Source organism: Vitis riparia, chromosome 2, assembly GCF_004353265.1.
Source record: "Vitis riparia cultivar Riparia Gloire de Montpellier isolate 1030 chromosome 2, EGFV_Vit.rip_1.0, whole genome shotgun sequence".
Classification (NCBI taxonomy): Eukaryota; Viridiplantae; Streptophyta; class Magnoliopsida; order Vitales; family Vitaceae; genus Vitis; species Vitis riparia.
Window position 1 is genome coordinate 3,233,128 of NC_048432.1, and position 10,246 is coordinate 3,243,373.

The following is a 10,246-nucleotide window of genomic DNA, read 5'->3' on the forward strand; positions in this document are numbered from 1 at the left end:
TATCCTTAAACTTCAACTCCAATTTTCAATAAAAGAATAAAAGTTTAAAACTTAATCGATCAATGTTTAATATCATCAATCGCCTTAAGAACACTAATTATCTCATTTAACAATCTTCAATTACGAGCAATTAAAGAATGACAAGAGTTTGAGGAAGGATTTGAAGTAACTGAGTTAAGCGAATACAATGAAAATTTCAACCTAGAATTACCAATACACAAAGACACTAAATCTCCTCCAAGTAGTTTTATGATATAAGATCTTTAAATATTCACAATTATATAACTCAAAAAAATAAAATAAAATAAAATAAAATTTGAAGTTTTTGAGCTAATAATATAAGATTATCTATTCAACCTCCCTTTAGATGGTTCTATTGTATGAAACGACAAACTTTCAAATCCCTTCTTGTGCTTGATGTTGAAAGCAATTTGGACTTACTGATATTAAATTAATTGTTCCTATTTCATAGGGAGGATTATTGTATTTTGTTATGAAGTTTATGAAGACAGGGTGGGGGTTTGGGCTTCGTACAAATGATTGTTGTTGTAAGTATTTGAGAATTTACATAAATAAGATTTTTTAATGTAATAGGTTTGATTGTAGTGTATAACTTGAATGGTTATATTGTGGAAACTTACCAACCACTTCTTACAGATGTTTGATGATATCGGAAGAAAGGATAAGTTGAAAAGTTGCGAGTGGAGACAGCTGAAAGGGCAACGTGAAAGACAGAAATTATTTCTCTTGAAGTCCCAATAAACTGCTCCACTCCCCATCAACTCAACTCAAAATCCTCTTCATTCAGACTTTTCAGAGATGTTGACCGACTTCATCTCTTTACAGAAGAAACCTTACATTCAATAAGGGTCTTCTGTATCTACTCTCTGTTCAGAAATATCGTTGAACTCTCTTTTTTCGATAAACATTTCTTTATGAAAATTAAGAACATACAAATCATACTGGGTTGATCTTCATGCAAACATTTCCTCATTATTCATAAAGATTATATTGAGAGGACTCTCTTATTCGACCAAATTTTTATTTTTTAATTATATATTTAAATATTTTCAAATTCCTTATCTGAAAGTTCCAATACCACAAACCCAACACTACAGATGTGTCGTTTCCCACAATGGTGTTGTATTTCGTCCCTTTACAGTTTCCAATGGAGCTGTTTAAATCCATTCCCAGTTAACTTAAATGATCAAATCCTCCTTTGGAAGAAGTATGAATGTCTCTTTGGGAAATAAACGATTCTTTCCTCTCTCGCCTCTCAGAAGCATCACTCTTTCATTCTTTCTTGGAAAAAATCAGAAGCATATATGGAGGTGAGTCGGAGTCTTTTATGGTTAGCTTTAATCTTTTACGATTAGCTATATTCTTGTACTGTTGGTTGAGAGGGGATCAAAACATTGGATACAGAAAAAGGCCCTTTAGGGTCTTTGGAAGTTCTCTTGAAGCACAATCACATCTTAAAGCTCTTTGGAAGATCAAACTTCCAACAACATCAATGGCTCCTACTACTGGAGGTACATATATTCTTAGTTTACATCTTTTGATTTTGTGGTTTAATTTGAATTTATGATACATTGAGGGCTATTCTTTGAATTACTTCAAGACAATCAACAGTTTGTAGTTTATTTTATTTTATTTTTATTTATAGAAAAACCTGTGAGTTACATGACATGAATACAATTTTGTAAAGTGGTTGCTTTCAGTATTTCGAAGGGCTCGAAATAAATATTCCTTTTAATTTTATTTTTTCTTTAATTTGTTTATGATCTATGGAGGGTAGAGATCGATAAGATTCTGATAAACACCAAGTATCTAGCTATTTCCAATTTAAGGTATAATAGTTTAATTTTAAATTCCTATTTAATTGTTCAGCTTACACAATGGATTCTTAATACCTTTCATAAATTTAGATTTTTCAGTAAATTAATATTTTTTTATTTGTTGTTTTAACTTATTTATAAGCATTGTAAAAAATCTTTGTTCTTTATATTTATTATTTTCAATTAGCTTGCTCATATGTTTAAAAAAATATTTGTCTAATGATAATAATTTTATAATTTGAACATTTGCTTTAGCATTAAAAATGTTGCTCATCTTGTTTCATTTTTTGTAATATAGGTTGTTTTTTGTGGGTGAAAAATCTTAATTGCATGAGCAAAGCCAGAAAAAGAGGTATGTAATTATTTAGTTATTTATTTTTACACATTTGAATAGAATTCAATCATGTTACACATGGATATATAACCCCACATTAAATATTTTCATGTTTGTACTAATAAAGTCAAGTTTATTTAGATGTTCACCTAATAGTTGATTTATTTAGGTTCAATTTGATAATTACCAATGCACGAAATTAATGCCTATTTTTTTTTTATTTTGAAGGAAGCATGTATAATAAAGAAGCTTAATCATTTTCTTCTCTCAAATGCCTAGGCCATGTTTGGTACATAAAAATGGGGAAAGAGAATAATTATTTTGTTTCAATTTCTACTTCTTGAATAGAAATAGATTTGATGATTTTGATTTTTGTATTTGAATGTACCTAGGACTATAAGGTTTGAATAATTATTTGTTTTCATTCCAATAATAGGCATTAATGTGAATGAAAAAGGAAAAAAAAAATTGGAAAAAACTTTGGAAGGTTTTTTAAGAGTTTTGGGCCAAAATAACCCTATTATGAGGAAAAAAATTATTTTAACCACTTTCCTAAACTTTTGTCTAAAATGCTCTTTTTGTTGCCATAGAGGAGCCATATCATCATTTAAAAAAAAAAAAAATTAAGTTGAAACCGCAATTTCCAAATGCAATTTGAATTTTATAGTGTCGTAATTGCTAAATAAAATTGCACTATTGAAGTTTATGTGCTTTGAAAATTATTGTTAAAATTAAAAATATATATTTTAATGATAAAAAAAGTATACATTTAAACTTAATGATCTAGTATTTGTTAATACTAAGCCAATTGGAGTCAGGTCTGTCTAGCTTGACTAAAGTTAGACGACATCTTCCTTTCCTCGTGCCTCTTAAAGAATCTATCTAGCAATAAATGAAACTGGACGGGCTTCTTTCCGGCACAAAAGGATGTCTAGACGGGTGGTTCGAGCACACCCCTTTGAAGCTTAAGTTAGACAAGAATAGCTTAAGCTGTTTTGTGGAGAGATTAACGTATGTGTGCACGTACCTTGTTTGTGCTTTTTAAAGGGTTTATATAGAGTCGATGGCACCACTACTATAGTGCTGACTAGGCACTCTGTCCTTCTTTTGTAATGATGGTTGTCCCACAGGCGGCTAGGCAATCATCACAATCAAGGGCGGCTAGCAGGTGCCATCTGTTGACTTGCCAAGATCTTGGACCGTGTAGCTGCCTAGCACCTCAGCCTATTGACATTGAGACTATGTGCAGTAATTAATTGACATGGACCTATGGGCTAAATGGAGTCTGTCCGCCGCTCAAATGTCAAGCGTGAATGATCATGCATGGCAGAGGTCTGTTGGACTTGACTGGACAATCCTTCCTATTTAGGAGTCCAAAACTCCCAATGTCGTTGGCCCTATGGGGGAAAGGAACTTCTCACTCTTGTGCTAGACAGAAATTTTCTTGGTCTGGATGGAACGATCCAGCTGGTTGCATACTTTCCTAGACGACCAAAGTGTCTAGGCTGAAAGGGACACGTGGAAGGAAACCCCCCAAATGTCCCCTTAATCCGTTTACCTGTGTCCAACCAAGTAGTCGATGAATAGAGGTGGAATGAGTTATACGTCTCTTCAAGTCACTTGGGCTTTTGGAACACGTGTCACTTAAAGTGGCATTGAGGGGTTGCATCCATCGAGGTTGACTGTCAGACAGCGCACTGCTTCGGGATGCGTTTCCAAGCGGCTTATCTTTTAGGATTCCTAGGGTTTTGGTCCCTATAAATAGGGGCCCACACCCTTTGGTTTACTTTTTTACTTTTCCTAATATGGAGCTTTCTCTTCTTAATTCCTGCATCTTTGTTGTTGCAATGTCGTTCGTTGCTCGTTCTCTACCGTTCTTGTTGCCATTCTCAAGCTTGCTTCAGGCAAATTCCTTTTTGCTAGCGAATGCTCTCCTCTAATCTCAGTAAGCTTCCCCTTGTTCGTCATTTTTTTTTCTGTTTATTGTTCACTTTGGGGGGCACACCGGTAATTGTTGACTTTAGACAGAAAATTGACGTCGTGGAATCCAAATTTTAGGGTTTTCTTGTGTTTTTTTGCTTTAGAGAAGATGATTGTAGCGTCCGTCGAACCTAGGGCTTTTCAGATTCCCTTATCTATTTCTTCATTGTCAGTACACTAAATGGTTGATTCAGGCATTTCGTCCTGCAACTGTCGTGTCAGTATGACGCGAAAGACCTTTCTTGGGGTTAAGGCTTGCTTTGCAAGTTTTGTTAGGCGTGCCATTTAGACTTGGACTTTCTATTCGTTTAGGTTCCTTGTTGTACAACGGAGGCACCGCCTAATGGCGAACGGGTTGGGTGACTGATTCTATCAATCTACATTGTCCCACGCAAGTTTCCACGTGACCTATAGCTAATCAGGATGTCGGTAATGATAGGTGTTGTTTCCACCAGCAGAGGTGGTAGGGCCCATAAAGGTGGCCGAAGGGCGCTGGAGTCGGGCTCCTTAGGTTGGAGCACCCAATCAATCTCCTGTCCAAACAGGAGTTCCGGGCTCGCTTTCGCATACTAGATAAAATTGTTTTTCTCCTAGTAGATGGTAAGCCTTTGTCCTTGAAAAATAGTCCCACAACGCGACGTACTTCAGTAAGGAGCAATTTAATGCGGGGCTCCGCCTACCTCTACCCTCTCTTTGAGTAGTTTCTCCACTTCACCCAAATCCTTTTAACCTTCCTTCATCCAAATGTTGTCTGGGTGCTAATGGGATGCAGCGTCTTAGACATGCTTTACTAGCTAGACCTTTTCTTGCTAGCAGTTATGTTCGTCTACTGGTAAAGATGAGTCAGAAGGAAATGTTTAGCCCGTCCGCTCACATCTCTTCCCTCTAGCTAGTGACCGGGCTCCCAGAATTGAACAAGGGTGGGACAAAGGGGCATGTCCTTGTCTCTAGCCCCTGGAGTGGTCCGTATGAAGGGCCCAACAGAGTCTTCTATCCACGACGCTCGTTAGAGATTCTGAGTAGGATATATCCCTATAACCTTTGTCCATCCTTTGCAATTGTTTCTTCTTGTCTATGAACTTATTGCTGATCCTTCTATTTGTGTGGTGCGGGTAAGGAGAAGAGGGGTCGTCTTGTGGAGTAGGTAGAAAAAGCTTCTTTCGTCCAACTCAACAAGTTGTTTGAGATAGTTGTGTCCGAGCAGGACCACAAGGTTCTTCTGTCAGACAATAATCTATAGGAGTTGATCATAATTTAATGAAATTAAATACAACATAATTTAATTTATTTTTCTTTAATTTTTTCACGTGCTATATTACCCAATGAATATTTACGTGTTATTCCATTGAATAATTGTGTGTTATTTGATTGAATATTTGTATATTAGGCTAATAAAGTTGTAAGATTAAAATAACAAATTTAAACAACACCAAAATATTTTTTAGAATTATTTTTGTTTTAAATAGTATAAATAACAAATTATACTTCATTATATAGAATAACGGTAAGGATTAAACCCAAAATTTTGATTAAAATTTGAAGGTCAATAATTACAATAAATATGGGGCCCATGTACCATAAATGTTGTGACAAAAGTGAAATGCTTTAAATGCTTTGAATTTTGAAAGCTTTTAGTTGAAGGACATTTTTGGTATTTAAGCATATTATTGGCCTTTCTAACAGTTATCAAAAGAGACCACCCTTCCTAGTAATTATCCTATTTAACCCACCCTATCCTGTAATTCTCCCATTTTTTTTCCTCATATCCATTGAGTCATCTTGCACTCTTTTTTCCAAAGTCATTGCACTCCTTTTCTAGTAAAAAAAGGAATCATCTATACTTTCTAGTGGTTCCAAGTTCCACCAACATTACCTTATTACTTTCAAAGCTTACATGGTAGTCATTTTCTTCACTATCCTCACCAATGCCTAGGTGTCCATAAAACAGGGCTAGCATTCAATATGGGAGCTGTCAGACACCATATTGGATGGCCAGGGGACATGTAGCATATGAAAAAATTAAACATAAATAAATTAAATTATGTTGTAATATATTGTAATGTTAGTGTATTTATATTGTAAGTATAATGCATTTATGTTGTACCTATATTTGATTACAAAGGTAATAATTCTAAAAATATTTATTCATACACTATTGGTATTAACACATCATATCAATATATTAATATCATTCATCTACCGTATAGAAATTATTTAATAATTTTTGTATATAAAACAAAAACTACTAGTCTTGTGAATTCAAATTAGTATGAATAAACATTTGTGTGTTATTCCTCTTGTACTAATAATGATGTGTTAATACCAATAGGAGTATTAATAATTATTTTTAAAACGGAAAATTATCCTTTAAATTCCATGACTTGGTTGCCTTTAAACATTCTTTATCCTCCTAACTGAGGAATTATAAAATATAGCTATTACCCACAAGTAATAATGTTTTATCTATCTAGTTCAAGATGCTCTAGTGCATTGAATTAAAAACATACAGAAAATCATTTGTATACATATGAATTGGACCTATGAACTCTTTATCATTACATTGAGTTTTATTGTCAAAAAATTAGACCCATTAAAGCTGAAAGCATCAAACACTATTTTATAAACACCATTGTATGATTATCTTTTGTATAATTAAACCTATAGAAAACCTAAATCCCAACTAGTCAAATATTTTTAGATGAGTCCAAGCACCATAATTGGTTATCTTTGTATGTATCATTTATGCTTTTGATTTCCTATATGAGTATCTGTGTGCAATTCTCATTGGATACTTGCTACTTGGTTTATTTGATTTATTTTGTATTTTCAACTTCCTTAATGGATAGATCATTGAAAAAGAAAGTTTATGCATTTGTCAATTTTTATAAAATATTAAGGTATAAGAATGGAAATGTAGGAATGAAAAATTAACTTAATTCTAATAGGGATCAATAACAGTAGTTACACCAAAATAAATAAGGGTACAACGCAAATGCATTACATTTACAATACAATTATAGTAAAAATATAACACATTACAACAATAGTTGATTTATTATACTTTTAAAATTTTATAATGAGTCCAAATCAAAATCTAGCTTAATTTAAATTTCATAATTAGTTTTTATAAATTATATACAGTTTAAAAGGTTACCCATGATGAGCATTAACAATGTGTACATGTGAGAACCTTCTACATCTATTCTTTTATTTAAAGAGTAAACCAAATATGTTATGCATAGTAATATACATCTTTTACACTTTGCACCATTTTGTAGGAAATTATAGCAAAGTATAATGCAACGGAGAAACCGATTCACCAATTGCTTCGAACAATGAGAGGAGCAATTGATAAAATAGCAAAGTGCCATAATAAAAACAAAACCCCATCACCTTCTCATCAAAGTGGAAGTCATAACTAACTTGATATCAATGAATCTTTCCCATCACCACCACATGGTAGTGAGGTTTTTATAGCACTAGTCGTTATAATTTTTTATTAGTTTTAATTTAATTACAAATGTTCTATAATTTTTTAAAATAAATAAATAAATTTTGGTTGTTATGCATTCTAAAATTAGCATATGGATCACCACTGAATGATTGTTCCACTCATGCTGAAGATAATGCAGGCCATCGACCTCACAGCCAGTAGCGCAACATAACAGTATACTTTTTGCATCTTTATTTTTTATAGTAATTTTTAATATCAAAATATTAATGAGTACATAATAATGGCTAGTCTTTCCTGTGCATGTTATTTTCGTTAATGAATTTTTTTCCTTATTTTCTATACATATAGTTGATGATGAAGTTCAGATGAATGTTATTATTCCTTACCGAACTGAACATCCTTCATTATGTTCATATCGGCTACGTCGACATGCTACTGCCCTACAATCACCATACATGGTACAACCATCAATCAAATTTTCAACGTCTTCATCTGTAGCAAAGTAAGTTTTAGCATATGCATTAGACGATACATGTGATGAAAGGTCAAATTGAACTTGATTTAGTATAAACAAGTACAATTAAGACAATCATTTGAAATAATTAGTTTTAATTTGTAACATCATAATTATTTCTATGTAGCCAAATATTATGTTCCATGTACGATTTCTTCTTGATAAGGTTCGACTTCAAATGCTTGGGACCCGACAAATTGGTTGACAATAAGGTATTCATATTTAGTTATATGAAGTTAGGATAAAATTACTCTAAAACTATATTTCTAATTTTCATTAATTTATATGAAGGTTGTAACCATGCTTTGTCGAATTTTGAATGGTAAGGATAAAGAAAATAAGAAGCATTTCTTATCTCTCCACTTTGCGGTAAGATATGTTGTAAGAATTATAGATTGGTTTTCTTGTTTTAAGTAGATTTTTTTAATCTAATGTATGTTTTTTTTTTTTGTTTTTTTTATTACAGTCTGATGTAGAAAATAAGAGGGGTACATTATCTCCAAAATACATATGTGACAATTTATGGAAATATTTCAAAAACACTTGGTTGTACACATATGAACAGGTTTTATTTAATTTAATGAAAGTCATCTGTAGTTGAATATTTTTAAGTATAGTGTAGGAAATACATGAACACAACTAATTTGATAAAATCATTGTTTTTTTTTTCTTTTTTAGTTGTTCATACCAATATGTGGGAGAAATCATTGGTATTTAAACATTTTGAAAATTCATGCGAAAAGAATCGAGTTGTTGGATTCATTAATTGATGGAAGGAAAAAGCGAATGGATGTCTTCATAGAGAAACTGGTAAATATAGTTATAATCCAATTACTTATGTGAATTGTTGTCATTATTTTTTAAGGATGTTGATATTTATTATTTTATATTGTGTTAAGGTGAGCGTTCTGTCAACTGTCATTGGGATTCAAGAAAGAAGACCATCAATGGACATGACAAAATTCGAATTCGTTCTTCTAGAAGTTGTGCAACAATTGAATCCGTAAGTTGCAAGAATTTTATTCATCTTTACCTATGGAAAGCAAATAAGGTTCTAAATTTATTGATTTGATGCAGAATTTACTTTTAATTTCCTTAATTACTACTTGTAGGATGGATTATGACATATTTGTAATCAAGCTTATGCAATTATGGGGTAATGGTGGACTTTCTCGTACAATTGCAAATGTATTATATTGTGCTAAACACTATTTTTTTATTTTTTTTGTTTAATAAAATAACATGAATTTTTGTTAATATTTTATTATATACTTTTTTTTATAGGACAAGGTCATGAAGTAAAGGGAAAAACTCCTAACACAATTGATAATGTTACCAAAAAATGAAGTCAGGGAAAATGTCTACCGGTCTATGGATCAGTGATGTTGTTTCATTAGGCAATTGGGTTATGCTATTTCTAAAATAGGATTTATTTATGATTGTATCAGTTGAGAAAAGTCATTGTATTAGTTTGTTTGGTCTATAACATTGTAAGCATGAGAAACATTTTGAAATTATGCTTGATTATTCTAGATTGCCAAGATGATTATTGTATATTAGGTTTATGGCTATGTCAATTCTGTTAAGTTAGCAGGTGGATAATAATTCATACAAGCAATAGTTTCAAAGTGGAAGTTCTATTCTGATTTCCTTATTTTTTGTTTTTTTTTTGGTTTATAGTAGTTGATTTTTTTCACAATTTGATGGAGTTCCATTTCCAAATTTACTATTATGATGAATGATATAGATGTTGAAATGACTATTGCCTATTTTATGATTTTCTTGCAAGTGGAAAATGATGATTGCCTATTTTATCATCGCTATATACCTTCCTAATATTTCTACCTTCACATGCTAAAACCTACCATTTTGAGTTCATTTGAAGGAAAAAATTAGAAGAAAAAAATTAGAAAAATAAGAAATGGATTTTAATTTAATAAATTAATTTCTACACAAAAATAAGTTTATAAATAACTCTATCCTATAATGTTTTCAAATTGTTGCAATTTGTTTTTTTTTTTAAATACAAAATATCATTATCAAAGCTAAGAAGACATTTCTAATTTGAGGTTACAAAAATAAAATATTTTAAGACATACTTGGTGAGAAGGATTTGATTTTTCTTC

General features: G+C 31.9%; 1 long non-coding RNA gene across 1 annotated transcript; it reads left to right on the plus strand.

The window, feature by feature from the left end:
* The first annotated feature begins 9,063 nt into the window (after window positions 1-9,063).
* LOC117928528 lies at window positions 9,064-9,510 on the plus strand. The gene is made up of 3 exons (XR_004653572.1): window positions 9,064-9,123; window positions 9,233-9,308; window positions 9,405-9,510. It is a non-coding gene; the product is annotated as an uncharacterized LOC117928528 (long non-coding RNA).
* Window positions 9,511-10,246: the final 736 nt, after the last annotated feature.